Raw genomic sequence first — 24379 nt, 5'->3', positions numbered from 1 at the left:
AAAAATCTCTACATTCTGCTTTCCAATGTTGATAATATTTCAGGATCTATCAACTTAGCTCTTGCTATTCTGTTCAAAAGAGCAGGCAGTTTGATCCAAAGCTTCTATTGCTTGCCATGTAGGACAAAGAATCTGGGTAAATAAGCATTTGGATTTCCTTCAAAATGCAGACTTAGTAGTAATCTATCATTTTTGGTTTCAATGATTGACAAAGTCAGATGCACATAATTCTCCCATTCCCTAAGATGTATGGAGATGCCAAGAATAATCCAATCCTCTTCCAATAGGCACTGTAAATGGGATCATCATCCATCACCACATACGAGCATGGGGCACTAAAAGTCTTGTTTCTTTTTAAGATTTTATTTATTTATTCATGAGAGACACACATACAGAGAGAGAGAGGCAGAGACACAGGCAGAGGGAGAAGCAGGCTCCATGCAGGGAACCCGACATGGGACTCGATCCTGGATCCCCAGGACCAGGCCCTGGGCTGACAGCGGCGCTAAACCGCTGAGCCACTTGGTCTGCCCAAAAGTCTTGTTTCATAAGCACAGCCAGGATACCTCTTCCTTGAGCCAATAATGTCAAAGCCTGTGCCTGCATCAGAGTTCATTAGGATAATAGGCAGCTTACGTGTATAATCCAGTGCGAACCTGGACCTTCTGAGTTGTGAACCAAATGAAATGGCTCACAAGTTAACAGGGGCTGCTTAAGCAAAAAGCCTAATTGCAGTGAAAGACACCCCTCCCAGGCCACATGACTGTATCTGGTAGGCACAACAGCATAGGTCACCTAGAGAAACAAGGCCCAACTTGCCCCTTGGAATGATCTGACAACCCAAAGGGATGCTTCAAACACTCTAAATGCAAAGCAAAACATAAATAAATATAGCAAGAAAAAGATACTGGGTATGGGCGTATTAGTTATAATAAAATATTGCCTGAGCTCTTTTCCTTATTTTCTTCTCAATTAAAATGTCCTGAGTAATAGCTAGCAGCTTCCACCTGAACTATATTAATCAGAATCCTTTTTTGCAAATGGTTGTGTTTTTTTTTTTTTTAATGGCTGTGTTTAACTCAAGCTAATTTGAGCAGTAAAAGAGTGTAGAAAGTCTCCCACAACCAAACCACAAGTTAGGAAGAGATGGAGCTGGCTCTAGGGACAATGGTAACCAAGACTATGGATATCATCGGGACCCTTGCTGGCTCTCATCTATGATACTCTTTGCATGCTGGGCGTGTCCACTGTGCACAGGATCCTTCACAAGATGGCCACTGACCATTCTGGGTTCAATCCTAATGACTTCCTCACCAGGGAGAAAAAGAATTTCTGCTTTTTCTCAGCTCCAACTTTACACAATTCTAGGAAAGACTTATTGGCTGGCTTGAGTCATATGCCTACCCTTGGTCCAATGACTGTCAGGCAGGGAGGGCATGAGTTATTATGAATGACCCAGCCTCAATCTCCTTGTTCACTTTCGTTCTGCAGCCAACCACTTTACTTTCTACTTCCTGGTTCCACTACCATTTGTTTTCTCTTTTTCTCCTTTTCTTTTCCCAGAGGCCTCTTATAGCATCTGTCATTTATCATAGCCTCTATCAAGTTAGTAGTGCAGAGCCATCTTAGGCAGCAATTCTCTTAGTTGCCCTCAAATCTAACACTATTTATTCCAAGACATTGTTTCCTGTTAATGATAAAATATACTTGAAGCCCAGGAGCACACAGGAATATTTGATATCTGAGGTTTCAGCTGCACAAAAAGAGAACACAAATGGTAAACGCCAAGAGTAACCCTTGGGCGGTATAAGCTCCATGCAAAAAAAAAAAGCAACTGTTGCTTTTGCACAACACATGAATTAAATAGCAGTTATTTGAATAAAACAGCAATAAAGTCCATTGCTCTTTGGAGAAAGTATTCAAATGCTGACATCCCAAATTCTACAACATGTCAATGTATGTATCTAAGAAATAAATTGTGCTAATATTAAATAGAAGTCCTACAGTAATAATTATATTTACAGATAAGGATTTCTCTCCAACCAAATCAAAATTATTAAGTAACTACACTTGAAAGATGAATTCATTTGGATATATATTAACACATCTAAGGGGCATTCCCTAATTGTCCTGGTCATTCCAGTCCCTTTTCCTTTCTTCTATTAACAAAAGAAAAGACGGTTTTAAAATCCACTCAAAAGTGTAAAAAAATTAGGCCTCACTCATAAAAGAAATGCCACGTCTATTTATTATTTTGACTTAATTTTGATGGTACATCTGTCAGCAATATGATTTTTCTGCAGGCTCTAGAGTTGTTTTACTCCACCTAGAATGGAAGTACTTTCAAAATGACAATTTTTTCTTATACTCATTAAAATGAGAAAAAAGGGGCACCTGCATGGCTCAGTGGTTGAGCCTCTACCTTTGGCTCAGGTTGTGATCCCAGGGTCCTAGGATCAAGTCCCGTGTCAGGCTCCCTTTGAGGAGCCTGCTTCTCCCTCTGCCTGTGTCTCTGCCTCTCTGTGTGTGTCTCTCAGGAATAACTAAATAAAATCTTTAAGAAATAGGGGATCCCTGGGTGGCGCAGCGGTTTAGAGCCTGTCTTTGGCCCAGGGTGTGATCCTGGAGACCCGGGATCGAATCCCACATCGGGCTCCTGGTGCATGGAGCCTGCTTCTCCCTCTGCCTGTGTCTCTGCTTCTCTCTCTCTCTCTCTCTGTGACTGTCATAAATAAATTAAAAAAAAAAAATTTAAAATAAAATAAAATCTTTAAAAAATAATGAAAATAAAATGAGAAACAAAATTTAAGCTATCAGTTGTAGTATCCAATTGCTGTTTATTTCAGGATTGCAAATAACCACAACCCTCTCAAATTTGCTTCTGGAAGGATGCAAAAGTATTTCACAGAATCCTGGGTCAAGAACTTGAACCCAGGGATCCCTAGGTGGCGCAGCGGTTTGGCGCCTGCCTTTGGCCCAGGGCACGATCCTGGAGACCCAGGATCGAATCCCACGTCGGGCTCCCGGTGCATGGAGCCTGCTTCTCCCTCTGCATATGTCTCTGCCTCTCTCTCTCTCTCTCTCTCTCTCTGTGTGTGTGTGTGTGTGACTATCATAAATAATAAATAAAAGAAAAAATTTAAAAAAAAAGATTTAAAAGAAAAAAAAAAAGAACTTGAACCCAGACCAGTGAGAGACTGGGATCAGGTAACTGAAGGGAACTCTCCATCCCTATTTCTCGGGCACTGACTGAGCTCTGACTTCCCTATGACTAGAGTACTTCATTATCTCCTCTTCCTGCTCCCTCTCCCACTCTCTCATATTTCAACTCCACTTCTACATTGTGCCAAATTTGTAATTATTTACAAGTGACTTATACCCTATTACTTGTAATAGGGTGGCCCTCCCACCCTATTTTACCTAAAATAGGTATCCTCATAAATCTTGTTTCTCTGGGTCACATTTCCAAATTTGTAATAAAAATATTCTGATTAGCTCAGTCCAGCTCCTGGGTCAGGTTTCTTCAGCTATGCCCAGAGAGGGTCAGGTTCAGGAGCCCTAAAGGATGTTGAGGATGTTTCTCCCCAGGGAAAGGGGAGTAGTCTAAGCTGGCATCCCAAAAGGTAACTTTTAATGTGTTTTGAAATAATTTGAATCAATCTTACCAGAAGAAGGTGATGAGAAAGATTGTGTGGCAGGGAGAGGAAAGCACTCTTTATGTTCTGGTCACAATTCAGGACCCTCAGCCTCACCTGGAGAGGGGTAGTGGGGCTTGCCTGAAGCTAGTCCAGCTCTCTTTGACAGCTCTTTCTTCCTCACAGTGGGACCTCGGGTTACACACAAGACCCTGCCCCAGCCAATCCACTTTCATGGCAGGAGTGCTAGTTGCAAGCTTGATGTTTGTGGACCTTGGCAGACAGGTCTGTGCTAGATCAGGAGCAAAGTGCTCTCTAGGCTGGACATGAAAGGGAGGGACACATGACTGATCCACCCAAGGCTGACCATGTCTGGAAAGTCTATAGGAATCACACAACAGTCCATCAGCACTTCCATAACTCACTTCATTTCAATTACTCTTCACAATACCCTTGTGAAGCCAACACAAGTGGTACTATTATCTGCATTTTACTAATGAGAAAACTAAGGGTCGAGGATATTAAATAACATGTCCAAACTGTGTAGAAGGAATCCAAGAAAGTTGTCAGTTGTGAATTCTGAGGAGAGGAATTGGAAAGAAGAGGCTTTCACTTTTCATTACTATATTTTCAACTTTTGTGATAATTTGTTATTTTTATGAGTGTAACAAGTAAATATTTAATGTTTACTTTTTTAAAAGAAAAAAAGTACAGTCACATAACAGAAAGTGGCAATGAAGGACAAGAATCTAGATTTCCTGACACCCTGAACTAGTCACTTGCCACTACTTCTGCCTTGTATGTGGCCTGTGAATGTCACAGAAATAAACACAGACCTAAGAATCAATAAGAGCTAGGAACAAGTCTCAGATCTACAACTTACTGTGAGTCCATGGGAAAGTTATACAACCTCTCTTAGACATGGTTTTTCCATCTATAAAATGGAGGTATTGGTCTAAAGAATAAAATTTGAAATATTAGAAATGTCATAGCAGATCAAAGGTACTCAAAATCAGCTTTATCCTTCACAAAATATAAGCCATAGCCATATCCATTTTTGCAAAAACATAAACTTTGCAAAAGCTTTTCAAAAAAATGAAGATCACTATCTCTTGGGAGAGGTCTGACAGGAATAACCATAGACCAACAGCCAAAGTACCAACTACACCTCAGAGCATCACTTTCCAAGCTTTAAAGCTTGTTGAAAATTAGGTTTCTAGCTTGTCCCACAGGACTTGACTGGGATTCATCATCTGAGTTTTTAAACAAACACACCACTATGATTCTGATGAGAGGGTGTGGGCCCCTCCCTCTAGGTGAGCTGGGAGGTGTCAGAACCCTGGACAGCGGCAACACAACAAGCTTCCCAATACTCAGAGCCCTAAGATGCCAGCCCTCACCTTATTATTCCTCACTTTCCATCTCAGCACCCATCTCATGGTCACATCTGGGCAAACTCACATGCATCTGTTAGATTGCCCAGGGCACCAAGGGTAAAACAGCCAGGGAAACAAGCCAGAGGAGGAAGCACTGTGCTCTCCATACCTGTTTCCTCTCCCAGTCACAGGCTGGGCTGCCAGAAGGTACTGATCTGGACCCATCTGTAGTTAGTGGTATCTTCTGCCTTCACACCCAACTTCTCAGCCTACTGTGCTTGCTGCTTCTTCTTGGGCATGGCTATGACTGGCATCAGCACCAACACTCTGACGTCAAGTGAGAAGGGCCCTATAAGGGCCAGGCTTACGGGGACTCCTGAATCACAGGGTATTCAGTGGACCAGAAGACCTGACAAATTCAGACCTCAGATCCTTCCTTGAGTGAAAACAGTTCATCTCTCCCAGCATCTCTGCCTATCATGGCCTCTCCTGGAGTAGGCAGTGCCTAAGGCAGAAAGAAACTGAGATTATGGCCTCTTTGGTAGATCTGATCATTTTGGGATATTTAGGGATCCAGATATTTAGGGATCCCAGATATTTAGGGATCTCTGAAAGGATGAACTGAGCAAAGACTTGATAGAGATTAGGTGGGATTCCTTAAAGATGTCAATCAAACTTCGAGCCTTTAATTCAACATTCATTTACTGAACACAATTTCTTTTTTTTTTTTTAAGATTTTATTTATTTGACAGAGAGAGAGAGCACAAGCAAGGAGAGTGGCAGGGAGAGGGAGAAGCAAACTCCTTGCTGAGCAGGGAGCCTGACTTGGGGCTCAATCCCAGGACCCTGGGATCATAACCTGAACCAAAGGCAGACACTTAATGAACTGAGCCACCCAGGCATTCTAGTGAACACAATTTCATATGGCAGTTTGTGTCAGACCCTGCACTGAGGACTCAAAATGAACAAGAGGACACTATCTATGACCTCAAAGAGTTAACAGTCTATTGAGAGAGATTGCCAAGCAGTTACAAATTAGTGTACTAAAAGCTGTGATGGAGGCCATCCTGGGTGATGTGGAAGCTCAGAAGTGGGGAAACTGCCCCCAGAAGAAGTGACATTTAAGTTCAGAATTGAATGAAAATTAAGGCAGAAAGTGAGAGGGAGTAAGGTTCTGGGACAGAGTTCTAGATAAAAAGAATAGAATACACAATAAAATATACAGAGGCCAAAAGTATAACCCATTGGAGGAAATAAAAGTGGTGTATCATGGCCTAAGGGCAGGGCTCACTCATCTTTATTTCTCAGTGCAAGCAAAGAGCATGGCACAGAGTTGCCAACCCTAAATGTTTGTTGAATTAAAATGAGTTGAAGGGAGCATAGAAGGAGTGGCTATAGGCAAAAGAGGTTTGGGGGAAGCGGGAAATATGAATGTTTGGGTTTGGGATACTGAATTGGAGTATGCCTGGGAATTCAGAGCCTTCAAGCTCATTTCTTAATCCACACACATGCTGAATCTAGCCAGTTAACAAACCACCCTTGCCTGAGGGGCCTGGAGGTGCAGAATAGGACAGACTCAAAAGAGGAGTCCTTCTACTCCAATGTGAGGATCTTCATATCCACCTGGAAGTGACTACCACCGCACACATGTGCACATACCTACACAAACCCTGACTTTGTTTTGTGTTTTTTTTTTTAAATACTCTTTTTTTAAATTTTTTTTAAATTTATTTATGATAGTCATACAGAGAGAGAGAGAGGCAGAGACACAGGCAGAGAGAGAAGCAGGCTCCATGCACTGGGAGCCCGACGTGGGATTCGATCCCGGGTCTCCAGGATCGCGCCCTGGGCCAAAGGCAGGCGCCAAACCGCTGCGCCACCCAGGGATCCCCAAACCGTGACTTTGATCTGAGTTCTGCTCTTCTCCCTAGGCCTGGAGTGGCTGCCCATCCAGCCAAGCCAGGTCTGAGCCTCCTAATCAGATCTGTATCCAGTCTTGGCCAGTTCTTCCTGGCTTATGCTGTGTCCCACTGGTGCCACTTGCAGCTATTGGTCTCTCTGCCTTTCTTTGCCTTCTCCATCTACTCCAGGTGCACGGGGCCTGGGAGTAGGGAAGAGGGTTCACAATAAGGGAATAGGATGAGCAGAGCATCTCCTAGAACACCCCTTCTCTTCCCACGCCCCTAGTATCAAAGTAGGTGAAAGCAAAGAGAATCAATGCCCAGTTTAATAGATGGAGAAGATCATGGCCTTAGAGGGGCAGGACTTGGTCCAGACCTCCAAAGAAGACAGTAGCAATCATTGGGTAGAACCCAGGGCTCCTAATTCCCAGGCCAGAATTCTTCCCATCTCTCAAAAGTGTCTTCCTGCTCTGCCCTGTGCCCTTCTCAGGCAACCACGACTCTTGTCAACCGAGGCTGAAGTGTTATCTGCTCCTGACCCCCACCCACAGATTTTTAATCGAGCCTGCCCTTTGCTACTCCTTCTCAGGGAGGCTGATCCTCACCCTGATGGCCCTGCAGAGAGTGGCCCAGGTTACTGGGAAGCAGGAAGAGGGCACCAAGCTGAGTATAGAGGTGAGAACCAGGACCTTCTGAGGCACCCTATGAAGGCTCTGCTTGCCCTTACCCTCACCCAAGAACCCAGGACATCTGGTGCTTCCCAGGGCAGGAAGTGGGGATATAGGTCCCTAGGGGAACCCAGGCCCTGAGCCCCATCTATCCAAGGAGCTGCTCCAGATGACTCTGTGGAAGGGCCTAACCATGGGCCTAGCCCAGCCCTCAGTGTTGCAGCTACTATGTTCCTCTGCTGTTCACCATCTCTTCCTCTGCCTCATGCCAATGTGGTAGGTCTATCCCTGTTCAGGTAAGACATGGAAAAATGGACAGACAGATACAGACTGAGAAAACAGGACAGGCTGAGAAGGTGAAAGGCTGAGGAAGGCCCCACAGCAAATAGCAAAGGACACAAGTGCTCCGGAAGTTCAGAGGGTTCTACCTCTCCAGGGAAAGCTCAGCTGTCCCTCAAAATCTGAAGTTCTTTGCTCCTCTCCCAAAAGTTTTGAGCTCAACTAAGTGGCTTCACTGACCTTGGGGGAAAAAAGAAACAGTCACCCTCAGAAACCCTAAGAGCTGTGTGCCATAGGCTCTCATATTCCCCCTAAAGATGTCTGTATTCTTCTGTTTCCATGTAACACATTGCCACATATTTGGCAGCTAAAAATAGCACAAATTTATTATCTCACATTTACCATGGATCAGGAGTCAGAGCACAGCTTAGCTTGAGTCTTCCACTTAGGGTCTTACAAGGCTGAAACCAAGAAGCAGAAGCAGATGGTCTGCATTCTCATCAGGAGGCCCAACTGGTAAAGAATCCATTTCTTTTTTTTTTTTTTTTTTTGAGATTTTATTTATTCATGAGAGACACACACAGAGAGAGAGGCAGAGACACAGGCAGAGGGAGAAGCAGGCTCCATGCAGGGAGCCTGTTGTGAGACTTGATCCTGGGACTCCAGGGTCATGCCCTGGGCCAAAGCCAGAGGCTCAACTGTTGAGCCACCCAGGTGTCTCAAGAATCCACCTCTAACTAAGCTCATGTAGGTGGCTGCCTGAATTCATTTCCTTGCAGATCTAGGACCCAGGGCACTGGCTACTTGCTGGCTGTTGGCTAGAGGTTGCCCTCAGCTTCTAGGGATGGCTCTCAGTTCCTGGCCATGTGGGCTTACCCCACATGGCTGCTTACTTCATCATGCCAGCAAGTAGTCTCAAAGTGGGTCTGCAAGCAGGGGCCACCCCAGAGTCTGTCTGCCACAATGTCTTTCTTTTTTTGTATACACACAATTTGCCAACATATAGTATTACACCCAGTGCTTATCTCGTCAAGTGCCCCCCCCCCAGTGCCCATTGCCATAATGTCTTCCTAAACACTGTGCAACATGTCCATAGCAACATAGTCATTTGTAGTTTACAAAGGTACAGCCATGACCTCACACGATATGAGTATTTCCATAATAGCTCTAAAGGAAAACTTACAAGTTATCTATGTTTATAAAGTAATATTAGGTAGTAGGAATAAGCAAACACAAAAAAATTTAATGATTTCCTAACCCTGTTTCAAAAACAACCACCGTTAACCTACCAGCATGTCTGTCCAGACTTTTACTATTTTCACATGAGAAACATACAAACACACATATATTACACGTACATACAAAAATGTAACCATATTCTTCTTACAACTCTAGAATCTTTTTTTTTATTTTTTTATATTTATTTATTTAAGTAATCTCTACACCCAACATGGGGCTCAAACCCATAACTCTGAGATCAAGAGTCACACACTCCTCTGAATAAGCCAGTCAGATGCCCCAGAACCATTTTACCTTCATATTTTATGAAAATCTTTCCATATCAATAAATGTAGACCTACACAGTTGACCCTGTATTATCACTAATAAACCACCTCCAAGTGGGCTCTATTCTCTTTGGCTGTGCAAAGGGCTTGGAGAGCAATGAAGGTAGCAGGTTTCCAAAGTGACAAGCAACTCAAGCTGACTCATAAAAGTCATCAGGAAAATGAGGAAATGAGGCTACCTCTTTCAGTCTAGGCTTTCTATGCAGTGGTACTAAGAGATAGGAGATGTGGGGCAATTCATTGACATGTGGCTTATTTGTACTGGCTGTTCTCTTGCCAGTAGCAGAAATAATAGGCAGACTCTAGAAGTTTGAGACAATACAGGTTAAGTTTATTCCTTATACCCATCACTGGACCCCTCCACCATATTATTTTATTTGTGTTCTGCATACAAACACCTCTCAAACTCCACTTTTTTCTCATCTCTTCCCTCTTCTCTTACACACACACACACACACACACACACACACACACACAATAATTGTTTCTTCATTTTCATCATTTGCATGTCTCCAAGCATCTTGTTCCTCAGGCTTTTGGGCTGTTGTTGATGGAGATTGTGTTGATACAATTGTCCTGACTGAATGTCTTCCCTTTCTAACAACAAAACATCACATACAAATATTGGCAAACATGCAAGACCATTTATAAGATCTCTTATGCACATTCCCTGGATGTATTTCCTTTCCTGGTAGTTTCTCCCTGTATTATTACAATAAATTTACCCCTACCTTGCTCATAATAAAAGACTACATATTATCCCATAATTTTTTAATTTATATTACTAGTACAAGTGGTAGACACAAGGGTCTTTCCAGATCTTCTTAATTATAAACCAGGTTGCCATAAGTATCCATATACATTCATCCATGAGCATCTGTCTTATATCCCCCAGATAAAGCTTAAGAGTGTGCTCCTTAGGCCAAAGGCATGAAAATATGTAAGGCTTTTCACAGATACTGTCAATCTACTGTCTAGAAAAGTAACATTTTAAGAAAGTGTATAAGATACCCTTATCAACAATGAGTAATATTGCTCTGAGAAGCAGAAAACAGTATCTTGATGTTTTAATTCACATGTATTTGATTCTGGAGGATGTTGAACGTTTCCTTCTTATGATTTTGATCTATTTATAATTACTTTTTTGAAAACTTCCTATTCATATTCCTTGCTCATTTTTATTGACTTGTTAGACTCCTCTTTTACATCAAAGATACTAATCTATTACTATATATGATTAATACTTTTTGCACTTTATTTTATGTATTTATTCATGAGAGACAGAGAGAGAGAGAGAGAGAGGAAGAGACGACACAGGCAGAGGGAGAAGCAGGCTGCATGCAGGGAGCCCAATATGGGACTCGATCCCAGGTCTCCAGGATCATGCCCTGGGCTGAGATACCTGGACTGCCCAACTTTTTGCATTTTAAAATGCATTGTAAAAACTCTTTCCAGTGTATCACTTTTTTATTTTTTTATTTTTTTTAAGATTTTATTTATTTATTCATGAGAGACACAGAGAGAGAGGCACAGACACAGGCAGAGGAAGAAGCAGGCTCCATGCAGGGAGCCCGACATGGGACTCGATCCCGGGTCTCCAGGATCACACCTTGGGCCAAAGGCGGCGCTAAACCGCTGAGCCACCCAGGCTGCCTAAGCGTATCACTTTTTTAAAATTAAGGAATTTTTAGGGATGCGTGAGTGGCTCAGTGAGTTGAATGATGATTTGACTTGATTTCAGCTCAGGTCATGATCTCACCATCATGAGATCAAGCCCCATGTCAAGCTTCACACTTGGTGCAGAGTCTGCTTGAGATTCTCTCTCTCCCCCTCCCTCTGCCACTCCTCTCTCTCCCAAATAAATAAATATCTTCTTAAAAAAATAAAATTAAGGAACTTTTATTTTTTATTTAATTAAATCTATCATTTTTTAAATTCAGCTTCTGAGTTTCAGATTACATTGATGTTATTCTCCTCCTGAGTATAAACTATTCCCCTAGATTTTCTTCAAGCATGTTTGTATTTTTTTAGGCTTTTATATTTTGTCATAATCCATCTGAAATATAGTTGAATATAAATTAAGAAGGATTCTATTTTTTCCCCTAGATAAGTAAATTGTCTCAAATCCACTTAATCAATATTCCAAAGTTTCCTGGCTGGTATGAAACACCAACCTTATCACATACTGTTTCTGGACTCTTCAGTCCCTTGACTTGTCTGTCTATTCTGGTTCCAATACTATTCTGATTGATTCTTAATTAGATTGTGGCTCATATAAGATCATCTTCTGTGGACAACTTCTCACTGTGTCCTTCACCAACCCTGTGGCAGGACACAGCACTTCAATGCATCTCTAAGGAGCAAAGCTGCCCCACAAAGTGTCATTAAACATTATTGATTTTATGAAGACTTCATGGAAAGATGGAAGAGATGCTTATATCACATACCACACAGCCAAAAAACTGAATAGGCATTTCTGTTCTCCCTCAAACTCATCCTTGGCTAACAACCATTGATTCTTACCCTCTCTCTCCTAACGCTTCTTCCACTTAACCTCTAAAATCTGCTACCAAGAACTCATCTCTAGTTGTAGTTTGCATACATTACCCAGCAAAGCAAAACTCCTGCCATGAAATTAATTCTTCTTCCTTAGAATTCATCAGTTATTACTTGAACATCCCTACGAGGAAGGGTCTCTCAAATACACCCTCTCCCAGTGCAATCAACTAATCAAAAGCATGCACCTATCAAAAGCAGGTCTTTTAAGGCATGGAACTGGGGAGAGGGTTGACAAGAAGACCTACTGCAAAGTAAAAAACATTACTTTCTCCTACATAATTATAAAATATAGTCTAATATATAATCGATGATATTTGGTCTCTTATAGTTAAGAAAAGACATCCTTACCTAAAATTAAAAGATAAAAAGTCCACTCATAGGCCTAAAGGAAGAACAGATGTGAAAGTAGTTTGCCAGCTGCAATTGCTACATAGATGCAGCATGGACAACACTCAAAGCATATCCCTCTGCTTTTGCCCCAGGTGCACACTCTTGTTCAGATTCTATGGTATAGTCATGAGTCTCCAAAGTTTTTAGGATCAACATCTATCTGATCCAGGTGTTCTTTGCAACTGTGAACCTACAGTTATAGTTCCTGGGCTTTTTTTTTAAAGATTTTATTTATTTATTTGAGAGGGTGAGAGAGCATAAGCGGGGGGGGGGGGGGAGCGGGGGACAGAGGGAGAGGGAGAAGGAGACTCCCTGCTGAGCAGGGAGCCCAATGCAGAATTTGATCCCAAGACCCTGGAATTGTGACCTGAGGTCAAGGCAGACGCTTAACTAACTGAGCCACCCAGGTGCCCCTCCTGGGCTTTTTGGCCACCAAAACGCTGGGCCATAGGCCCACCCAGTGGCCTCCTTGCCACTGTCAAGGATCTGCACTCTGGCCTGTGTGATGATACCCCTGGATGAGCATGTCCCCCATTCCTGCTCCTGTCCGGGTCCCTAGTGCTTGCTTCGGCAGCACATAGACTATCCTGGTCCCTTCCCAGACCCAGCTCCTAACCTGGCCAAAGCCAGCTACTTAGCTAGGTAATAAAGACCCAAGACTCCTCTAAACCTTTCCCAGCACCCTGTCATCACCTTCTTTTCCTTCCAGATCACTTATTTCTCCATATCATAATGGCTGCATTAGGAAAGAGCTGTGTGACTAGCTCCATGAACTCCATCCTCATGTACACAGGAGAGCCATATCCCACAAGAATGCAGCAAGTGGGGTGTGGGGTAAGAGTCCTGGGATGGGACAATCAGGCCCTAGAGCCAGAAGGCTTCCAGTCAGAAAAAGCACAAAGGTAAATCAATTCCTTTTTTAAGGCAAGAAAGGAGGACAAAAACATACAAAAATTAATACGAATTAAAGACAAAAAAGTAAGATGTTTCAATGATTCCAACTATATCAGTCACCAAAATAAATGTAAACAGGTTAAACCCACCAAGTTAAGAGACAGAAATATTCCAAGTTAATTTTAATTGCCACTCCATGCTTTTTAGAGACCTATCTAAAATGTTAGCACAGGGATCCCTGGGTGGCTCAGCGGTTTAGTGCCTGCCTTCGGCCCAGGGCGTGATCCTAGAGTCCCCAGATCAAGTCCCACATCAGGCTCCCTGCATGGAGCTTAATTCTCCCTCTGCCTGTGTCTCTGCCTCTGTGTGTATGTGTGTCTCTCATGAATAAATAATAAAATAAAATAAATCTTTAAAAAATAATAAAATAAAATGTTAGCACATGAGAAAAGCTAAATACAAACAAATGGAAAAATATACCAAGCAAATATTAACCAGAAGAAGTTAGGTAGCTATGCTGATAGGAGTCAAAGTACACTTTAAGGCCAAAGACAATACAATGGTTAAGAACATGGCTCTGGGGGCGGCTGGAGGCTCAGTCAGTTAAGTGTCTGACTCTAGATCTCAGCTCAAGTCTTGATCTCAGGGTTGTGAGTTCAAACCCCTGGGCTTGGAGACTACTTTTAGAAAAAAAAAATTTAATATAACTTGATTTTTTAAAAAATTCCAGGGGTCCCTGGGTGGCTCAGTGGTTGAGTGTCTGCCTTTGGCTCAGGTCATGATCCCGGGGTCTGGGGATCAAGTCCCACATCAGGCTCCCTGCATGGAGCCTGCTTCTCCCTCTGCCTGTGTCTCTGCCTCTCTTTCTCTCTCTGTGTGACTATCATAAGTAAATAAATTAAAAAAAAAAAAATCCCAATGGAGGGCAGCCCTGGTGGCGCAGCTGTTTAGCTCCGCCTGCAGCCCAGGGCGCGATCCTGGAGACCCTGGATCGAGTCCCGCGTCGGGCTCTCTATATGATGCCTGCTTCTCCCTCTGCCTGTGTCTCTGCCTCTCTCTCTGTCTCTATGAATAAATAAATAAAATCTTTTTAAAAAATCCCAATGGATAGTTTCCAAAAACTGGCAAGCAAATTGTCAAATGTGTATAGAAGTGCTATGGGTCAGTCACATGTAACTAATAAAAAAATCTTTTAAGATTTTATTTCTGAGAGACAGCACAAGCAGGGGAGTGGAAGAGGGAGAGGGAGAAGTAGACTCCACTCTGAGTGCAGAGCTCAACATGGGGCTCAATCCCAGGACCCTGAGATCATGATCCAAGCAAAAGTCAGACATTCAACCTACTGAGCCACCCAGGTGCCGTAATTCTTTTCTCTATTTTAAAAGTAGGTTCCACACCCAGTCTGGAGTCCATCACAGGGCTTGAACTCACAACCCTGAGATCAAGACCTAAGCTGAGATCAAGAGTTGGACACTTAACAGACTGAGCCACCCAGGCACCCCTAAGCAGTTTTTTTTTTAAAGAATGAATGGGGGACGCCTGAGTGGCTCAGCAGTTAAGTGCCTGACTTCAGCCCAGGGTGTGATCCTGGATCCCAGGATTGAGTCCCACATCAAGCTCCCTGCATGGAGCCTGCTTCTCCCTCTGCCTATGTCTCTGCCTCTCTCTGTGTGTGTCTTTCATGAATTAATGAATAAAATCTTAAAAAAAAAAAAAAGAATGAAATAGAAGGATTTTCCCTACCAGAAATCAAGAAATATTATAAATTCTTATTATAAAATTGTAGTAATTAAGACAGTGGATGATGGAGCAGGAAAAAACAAATTGCCCAATGGGAAAGAATAATAAGCTCAGAAACAGACCCACAGAAGAAAGCTGCAGAGGAAGCATTGCAGATGATTGGATAAAACATGGACCGTTCAATAAATAGTATCAGGACATCTACTCACTCATATGCGAAATAAGTAAAATGCAATTCATATTTCAATCTTAAACAAAAATTAATTCCTGCTGAAGTGGAAAGGATTTCTTAAGACATAAAAAAGGGCTAACCAAAACAGGGACATTGATAAATTTTTCTGCTTTGAGTTTTTTTCAGTTCTGGCCATCTGTTTCACTATAAATAATGTGAAAAGAGTAAAAGAAGGTATTTGCAAGGATTTGTATCCAGCATTTATAACGAAATTCTGGAAATCAATTAGAAAAAGGATTTCTATTTCCATTAAAATAACAAAATAACACTGAAGATAAGCTCAAAAAAGTATAAAGTATTTTAAAATATCCTTAAAAACATCAAAGAGCTGGAATAAGATTAAAGGAAAACTGGGCCAACCATCTAAGGGAAATCAGGAACCCAGAGAGAGTAAGGATCAAAACATACACTATACAGAATGGAGGAAGTTGTGTGCATGCTCTTTGACCTTGGAATCAACTGTGCAGCAGCACAGTACTACGGGTCCCGGACAGCACTGATCTACAAGGAAAGAAAGAGATATAAGAAATGTAAAAGAGAAGTGTTTAAAATGTCGTTATTTAGAGAGAATATGATCATCTACCTAAATAAACCAATAAAATTAACAAACAATTAAAACTGGGAAGAGAGGGAATCCCTGGGTGGCGCAGCGGTTTAGCGCCTGCCTTTGGCCCAGGGCACGATCCTGGAGACCCGGGATCAAGTCCCATGTCGGGCTCCTGGTGCATGGAGCCTGCTTCTCCCTCTGCCTGTGTCTCTGCCTCTCTCTCTCTCTCTCTGTGTGACTATCATAAATAAATAAAAAATTAAAAAATTAAAAAAAAAAAAACTGGGAAGAGAGTTCAGCAAGGATGCTGGATAAAAAATCAGATTACCTAGAACAATAGAAATAACCTAGAAGCAATAATCCAGAGAAATAATCTAGAAAACCTTTGAAAATTAAGATACCTTTCTGAACAATGCCAAAAGCTAGGTATCACTAGGGAATTGACATAGGACACCTAAGACTTTCATGAGGAGAATTTTTAAAACTCTTTTTAAGATCATGAAGATTATTTTAGTAAGTGGAGAGAGATCCCACACTCTTGTTTAAATGACATAATGTGGGGGCACCTGAGTGGCTCAGATGGTTGAGCATCTGACTTTTGATTTCGGCTCAGGTCATGATCTCTGGGTTCTATCATCAAGCCCCATGTCAGACCCCAGGTTCAGCATGAACTCTGTTTCTCTCCCTCTCCCTCTGCCCCTCCCCTGTTCTCTCTCTCTCTCTCAAATAAATAAATCTTTAAAAATAAAAAATAAATGACATAATGTGATAAAGATGCCCATCCTCCCCAAGTTAACTTCTAGAAATTCAATGGACTCTAATCAGAATTTCGGTTTGTACTCTAAAATGTATATAGAAAAGACCATAATTGCTAAGTGAATTTTGAAACAGGAAAGCAAGAAGGAGAGACTCACTATACCACCTATTAATACATAGAAGAAAGCTGTACTATGTGAATTGCCTTCTTGATGCAAGAACCAAGCAGAAATGAAGAGAGGGCTTAGAGACAGAGACAGAGACAGAGAAAGAAGAGACAAAGATATGTGGCAAGGATATCAATCTGACGATATTGAAAAGGACTTCTGGGGACGCCTGGGTGGCTCAGCAGTTGAGTGTCTGCCTGCAGCTCAGGGTGTGATGCTAGGATCCAGGATCGAGTCCCGCATCAGGCTTCCTGCATGGAGCCTGCTTCTCCCTCTGCCTGTGTCTCTGCCTCTCTCTCTTTCTCTCTGTGTCTCTCACGAATAAATAAATAAAATCTTTTTTAAAAAATGTAAAGAAAAAGTGAATAGGTAGTTGCTTTAGGTAAGAGGATCAGGATGACCAGGCAGGTCTCCCCAGTAAAGATTAAAGGTAAAACAGTAAGTCTGAAGGCCTTCATGAGAATGCAAAGGAACAGGTACACAACAAGAATGGAGGAAAGTTGGGACTGATCATGCAGGGATTTGCAAGGAGGTCAGATTTTATTCTAGCATGATGAGAGGTCGCTGTGTGGTTTTAAGCAGAATGTGAAGTGATAAGGACGCCTGGGTGGCTCAGAGGTTAAGCGACTGCCTACAGCCCAGGGCCTGATCCTGGAATCCCAGGATTGAGTCCCACATCAGGCCCCCTGCATGGAGTCTGCTTCTCCCTCTGCCATGTCTCTGCCTGTCTCTCTCTTCTGTGTCTCTCATGAATAAATAAATCTTTTTTTAAAAAATACACAAAATACATGGAGAAAGTAAAAAAGGTCAGTTGTCAGAGGTCTGGAAGAAGCAAGAAGGGATGAGGTGGACCACAGGGGGTCCTGTTGTAGGGCAGGAAAACTATTCTGTATGATATGATGTCATGACACATATCAAAATGCTCTGTAATTCATAAGGCATATTATTATTATCCTCAGGAAGAATTACTATTACCCTTGAGGAAGGTAAGACACAGCTAATAAGTAATGGAGCTTACACTTGAACCCAGGTAGTTGACTTGGCAGTAGAATTCATGCACACACACACACACACACACACACACACACACCATGCTCCCAACTTCCTCTCCATTTCTCTCTGCTCCCCGCCAGGCTTTTCTTAGTTACAGTGAAAAACCATAGGCATTTGCTCACCCCCCACCTTCCACGGGCCCATCAGTCTTCCCTGGAAGTGGGAGAAGGAGCCTCTCAGGAGGCTGTGAAACTCCCTCCCTCCTTGTTTCTCCTCTGGAAACAAGGGAGAAAAGAGGAAGGGGGAGTTGACTAGGGAGGCAGCAAGTCTCTGCTCTCCTAGCCAGGCCCTGGCTGCAGCAGCAGTGTGCATCCTCACACTGTTCAGGAAGTCCAGCTAACCTAGGCTTTACTGCCAGACCCCTCAGCTCTTCTGTGATCTCGCTCCAGTCAGCCCTGAGCTAGCAGGGATGAGGCCCAGGAAGGCAAAAACACAGCCAGGGGAGTCAATGAGATCTGGTCTCACCCTCCGACCCTCGCGCCCTCTCTCCCCCTCAGCCCCTGCTGAGGCACTGATGCCAATGGGGACAACACATGAAAGACAGATGGAGGATTGCATGACCTGCAGTCCAGATCACACTGAGGATTCCTGGTCCTGGTACCAGTTCTGAGCCTGGTTGGGTGGGGGCAGGAGGCAGTAGAGGTGATGAGGAGTCTGGCAATGGCTGCAGAGAGCAAGTTGGGATGCAAGACTGTGGCTGCCCAGTCGGGAAAGCGCACCTCCAGCCCCTTCCTGGGTTAACAGAACTCTACCCTGGCTCAAGGAGCCTGGCTCCATGCGCGTCCAAAAACAAGTACACATGGTCCCAGCCCCGAGAAAGGGAGGAAGAAGGAGGGCTCCGCACCAGGCTCTGCAGGGGTGGGGCAGACATGCCCCCGCAGGATTCACTCCCAGATACCTGTTCTGATCCCTTTGAGCCAAATGTGTTTCTAGATCCACCCTATTCCCTGCCAGGGCTTTTCCTTAGCCTTGGCCCTGCCTTCCAACTTCTGACCCCACCCCCTGGTCCTATCAGCCCCGCCTTCAGAGCCCCCTGAGAACCTGGGCCCGGTGTGATCCTAAGGTTCCATCACCTGGTCCCACTTCTGCTGGGATTACGGGTACCTACCCGGCCATCTCCTTCAGATTCTCCACTTGCTTCACCTCCCCTGTTACTCAGATGACTGGTTCGGGACTAGCCTCACCCAAAGGAGCCACATGATGGCCTCTGCCCGGACCAGTCCTGCCCCCAGGCTCCAGTCCCTGGCCCTCTCCGGACTGAACTGCCTCCCAGCCCAGCCTACACCTCCACCAAGGACAGGGTTTCTGTCCATTGTCTCAGTAAACTCCTGAATTCCTATAAGACAAGGCCCACGAGCCTCATTTCATAGGCCAGGCCAGTAATGTCCCGTCCAGCACACTGCCACTGCCTCAGGCGGCCTCTGCACCTCTTCTCCCAGGACCATCAATGTGGCTATCTGTCCCGCCAGATAGCCCACCATTCCAGAAAGATTTTGAGTCACTGACCTGCAGTCCCAGGCTAGAAAAGTATTTGATTTGTTCTAGGAACAGCAAGGCCAGTATGACTGGAGCAGAGTAGTGGGGAGGCAGTAGTAGAAAATGAGGTGGAGGTGGGGAGAAGAGGCTGACCACACGGGACCTTGTAGGTCATTAGAAGACCTGGAACTTTACTCTGAGAAATATATAGAGTTGTTAGAGCATTTTGAACAAAGGAAGGACATGATTTTACTTATGTATCAAAAGGAACTTTCTGAATGCTGTGCTGAGAACAGACAGTGGAGGAGTCCGGGTAGAAACAAGAGTGCCAATATGGAGGCAGTAATTCAGGTAAGAGATGACACTGGCCAAGACCAGAGTGGCAACACCCTGGATAGAGTTAAGGAAGAGACAACAAGATTGCCTAATAAATTTGTTTTGGGATACGAGAGAAAGAATGGAATCAAGGGGACACCTGGTTGGGGCTCAGTGGTTGAACATCGCCTTCCACTCAGGTCATGATCCCAGGGTCCTGGGATCAAGTCCCACATCAGGCTCTCCATGGGGAGCCTGCTTCTCCCTCTGCCTCTGTCACTGCCTCTCTGTGTCTCTCATGAATAAATAAATAAAATCTTAAAAAAAGAAGAAGAAAAGAATAGAATCAAGGCTGACCACAAGAATTTGGGCCTGTGAGCTACTAGAAGGAGAGGGTTGCCATCAACTGAGATGGGCAATGCTCCAAAGAGGTCAGGTTTGGGGTTTGAGATGAGTCATGTCTGAGATGATTCTAGATTTCCCAGTTGGAGCTGGCAAGCAGCAGTAACGACAGGGACAATAATCATAGCTCCAGTCATCGTGTTCAAACTGAGCCCAGCACCTTCCAGACACTTCACATATCTGAACTCATTTAATCTGCATGAGAGCCTGATGAGGTAGAGCTATTGTCACCCCCATTTTACAGATGAGAAAACACTGGGTATACAAGGCTGGTATTCAGAAGAGAGGCTGGGCTGGAGACAAATGTGAGACTCATCAGTGCATGGGCGGCATGAATTCACCTGGGAGTGGGTGTGAAGGTCTGAGGACAGACCCTCAGACACTCCAAAGTTTAGAGTAGGGAGATGAGGAACGTCAGCAAAGGGAAATGAGGAACAAAAGCCAGGGAGAGAGGAGGAGAACCAAGAGGGGGGTGTCCTCAGAGAATAAGCACAGTAAGTATTTCTAGAAGGAGGAAGTAATGAAGAGAAACCACTTCCATAAACTGTCAACTGAGATTATAATACAAAGAGACAATCTGGGTGTGAGTACCAGCTACTGGATGGCTGTGTAGCCCTCAAAAAGTCACACAGCCTCAGCTTCCACATCTGTAAAATGGTTCCTTTCACCCTGTGACTGGCCCTTGTCCCCAGCCTCATCCCAGGACCACCTGCTGAGTCAGGCCTACAACTCTACCACCCCACCATCTCTTGGCCTCTGCCCCTGCCTCTTCTTCCCACCTCCCGTCACTTACCTGACTAGAATGTTTTAGTTCATACTCTATTTTTTTTGCCTCGAAAGGGTTCCCTCGCCTTGGACCAAGATTGTGTTGGGGGAGGGGGATTTTAATGTAAACACTGTGCGGTGCACTCCTCACCATGCAGTATGTGTAATCACTCCCCTGCGGGCCCTGGCCGTCCTTTGACTCTGGCTCTGGCCCAAAAACCAAGTGGGTTGCAGAAGCAGCTGGGACAGGGAAACTGTCACCTGCTAACCATATAGAACCCAAACTCCTGGATACAGCTCTGAAGAGGAAGTCTGAGAGCCATGAATGGGAAGTGGGATCAGGGCTTGGAGATGAGGTTCAAAGTACAGGATCTAGAGGTGGGAGCCTGTATACTTGGGGCCAGAGGCCTCATAGTAGGCTCAGGAATGAGGCCCGTTGACTGAGGAACGGAGGCTGGGGCCTGGGATTGGGAACCAGGAAACCCCACCCAGGGCTATGGGTGGCCATCACACTGACCCCTGCCAGGAGAGCCCAGGTGGCATTCTTCAGATCCTCTGGGAACCAAAAAGGATCTGGGAAGGGGCAGGCAACGGACTAAGTTTCAGCCATCTAGGGCGGAGTCACGGATATTTGAGGGAAGCCAGGCACAAAAGAGGACACACTAAGGAAAGTAGAGCAAGGGGTCCTGGGATGAGGAATGTCCAGAAAAGCTTGGAGCCAGGGAAAGGGGCCCTTGATGGGGACAGGAGTCCAGGTCTGAAGGGTAGAGAGAAGGCCTGGTATTATCACGTGTGGGAGCTGGAGGGCTTCACACAAGCTTGTGCGCTGTGACTCAAGTATGCTCCTCGGATGCCAGTCCTAAGAGATGCTCAGGTAAAAAAAAAATCTGTCAGGGCACCTGGGTGGCTCCGTCGGTTAAGCCACCGACTTTTGGGTTCAGCTCAAGTTATGATCCCACAGTCGTGGGATCAAGCCCCACGCATTTGGCTCTGTGCTCAGTATAGAATCTGCTTCAGATTCTCTCTTTGCCTCTCCTCACTCGTGTTCTCTCTCTCTCAAATAAGTAAATAAATAAAACCTTTACCAAAAATTCTGGTGGTGAAATAAGTTTGGGAAATCTGCATGTTTTCTCTGTCTCTCAGAGATCCTTAGTGCATATTTGCCATTTAAAGGTTCTGATAGGTTCCTGCAGTAAAGAAAGCCTAATTTCCTGTTTTCTCGTGGAGGCCTTTTTTCTTATAATTTACACCTACTAATGTCTTGCAAAATAGACTTTGAGGAATACTAGGCTAGACTCCCCTCCTGTTTTACTTCTGAAAAACCAAAGCTCAGAGAAGAGGAGTGATCTGGTGAAGGTCTCTGAGCCAGGAGAATCAGAACTGAGTCAAACCCCAGGTGTCCCATCTGCAAAGAACATCAGAGCTGAAAGAGTCCTTTGGGACCATCTAGTCCATCTTTACCTCTATCCCCGTCCCATTTATAGATGGGTAAATTGAGGCTGGGAGAGAGACCATGATTCCTTTCCTCCCACAAGATTCTAGACTGGGCCCCCAATCTGACTCAGTCTGGTGCCCTGACATCCTACAGAAGCCCTGGAACCAGATTATCCTCTTCAGCCTGCCCTATACCCTCCCCAATGAGGCCAGCTTCCATTGACCATCCCTGTGCTTTTCTTCACCTTTTTTTCTTATTCCCAGGAAATTCCTGAGCTCTGGGTACACACTATCTCCTATCTAGATCATCCTATCTACTCAACTAGCTCATCAACCCCACGGCTTCTGGGCTTTGGTTTCTTTTGTGCCCTGCCTGGTGTTTAGCACAGTGCTGGGCCTAGACTCTAGACTGTTCCCTTAGGATGGGTCTGAATTATCAACCTGGAGGAAGTACGGCATACTATATAGACCGTACTGTGTGGTTTTTAGAGTGACTATTGTTTAAAACTCTGGAAGCCTGGGGATCCCTGGGTGGCGCAGCGGTTTGGCGCCTGCCTTTGGCTCAGGGCCTGATCCTGGGGACCCGGGATCAAGTCCCACATCGGGCTCCCGGTGCATGGAGCCTGCTTCTCCCTCTGCCTATGTCTCTGCCTCTCTCTCTCTCTCTCTCTGCGACTATCATAAATAAATTTAAAAAAATTAAAAAAAAAAAACTCCGGAAGCCTATCCCTGGAATGTAGGTCAAGGGAGCAAAGGATCCCCTTATAAGAAGGGCTGCGCTGGGCCTGGGTTTTTATCCCTGTCTTCTCACACCCCAGGTGGCTTGCAGACTCACCTCCTTGGCTGGTGGTGGCAGGAAAGCTAGAGCAGGCTGGACTTAGACGTGGGCTCAAGGAAAAGGGCCACAGACCTAGGAGGAACACATACCCTTCCCCACCCCACCCCACCCCCCAGAACTAAGCAACTTGAGGCCCAGGCAGGGCAGCTTCCCACCTTCCACGACTCAGAGCCAGCCTGGCTTCTTCCTTCCTCCCAGGACTGCCGCCTTTTGTTAGGAAGGTTTTCCTTCCTCTGCTAGGCACCCAGCCTCTGTCTTCCTGAGCCTCCCGCCCTCAGTGGAAAGGGCAAGGACAAGAAAGGCAGTGAGCTTCGTCCCCAGCCCCCGAGGGCCACAAGCTCCGCAGCCCTGCTGGCCGGGCACAAGGCGTTCTGGCCTTCTGGGGGCTCCGGCTGCAAGCAAACTCCTGAGGCGCCCCAGGGAGCGGCGGCTCTAGCCGGGAGGCCCCTCCCGCTCCCCAAGCCCCAGCCGCCGAGCCGGCGAGCTCTGGCCCTAACTCGATTGTGCGCCGTTAATCACTGAGTGTGCGGACGGGCGGAGTAAACAGGCTGCCTCCGAGGTCGCCCAAAGTCATCAATCCCTGCCCAGGTCAGGCCTTCAGCGGCTGGGGCTGGCAGGAGGCGCCAAGGGGAGAAGAAGGGGGGGGGGGGGGGGCGACCTTGGCAGAAAGACTGATTGCTCACAGTCAGAAATAAGGGGGAGAAGGGGAAGGCGGTGTGGATACATTCATATTGGGGACCTTTAGGATAGAGGCAAAAGCAATAATGGGGAGTCTACTGGCCTCGCTCTGGCACCTACTAGCCAGCGACTTTAAACAGATTACTGAACCTCTCAGTGCCACAGGTTCCTTTTCTATGAAATGGGTATAATAATTCTACCTATTTCATTAGGTTATTACAAAAATTAAATTGGTTTTAAAAAAAAACATGTAAGGGATGCCTCTTTGTGTGTGTGTCTCATGAATAAATAAATAAAATCTTTTTAAAAATACATGTAAAACACTGAGAATAGAGCTCCCTGTTTGTTAAATAAATGGGGCAGCAGAATGAAAAGCTGGGGGAGACGCTGGCTTAGCAAATTCTCAATATATCCCTCTTTCTTATTTTTTTTTAAGATCTTATTTATTCATGAGAGACAGAAAGAAAGAGATGCAGAGACACAGGCAGAGGGAGAAGCAGGCTCCATGCAGGGACCCTGACGTGGGACTCGATCCGGGACTCCAGGATCACCCCCTGGGCCAAAGGCAGTGCTGAACCGCCGAGCCACCTGGGCTGCCCTATCCCTCCTTCTTATAAATGGCCCAGAGTTCGCAACTAGTTAGGCTCCACGCTGGGGCCAAGATCTACAAACTGTGAAGGAGTCCAGATGGCAGACTGAGTTAACCGAA

General features: G+C 44.9%; 1 long non-coding RNA gene across 1 annotated transcript in view; it reads right to left on the bottom strand.

Annotated features, from left to right (window-relative positions):
• Positions 1 to 23442, bottom strand: part of LOC112924344 (uncharacterized) — a 92834-nt gene extending 69392 nt beyond the window's left edge. Inside the window, exon 1 of the long non-coding RNA XR_012001867.1 lies at positions 23148 to 23442. This is a non-coding gene — a long non-coding RNA (uncharacterized lncRNA). The remainder of the gene's footprint in view (positions 1 to 23147) is intronic.
• Positions 23443 to 24379: the final 937 nt, after the last annotated feature.

Source organism: Vulpes vulpes, chromosome 5, assembly GCF_048418805.1.
Source record: "Vulpes vulpes isolate BD-2025 chromosome 5, VulVul3, whole genome shotgun sequence".
Taxonomy (NCBI): domain Eukaryota; kingdom Metazoa; phylum Chordata; class Mammalia; order Carnivora; family Canidae; genus Vulpes; species Vulpes vulpes.
Note: the sequence above shows the minus strand (reverse complement) of the source record. Positions and strands in the feature narration are given on the sequence as shown.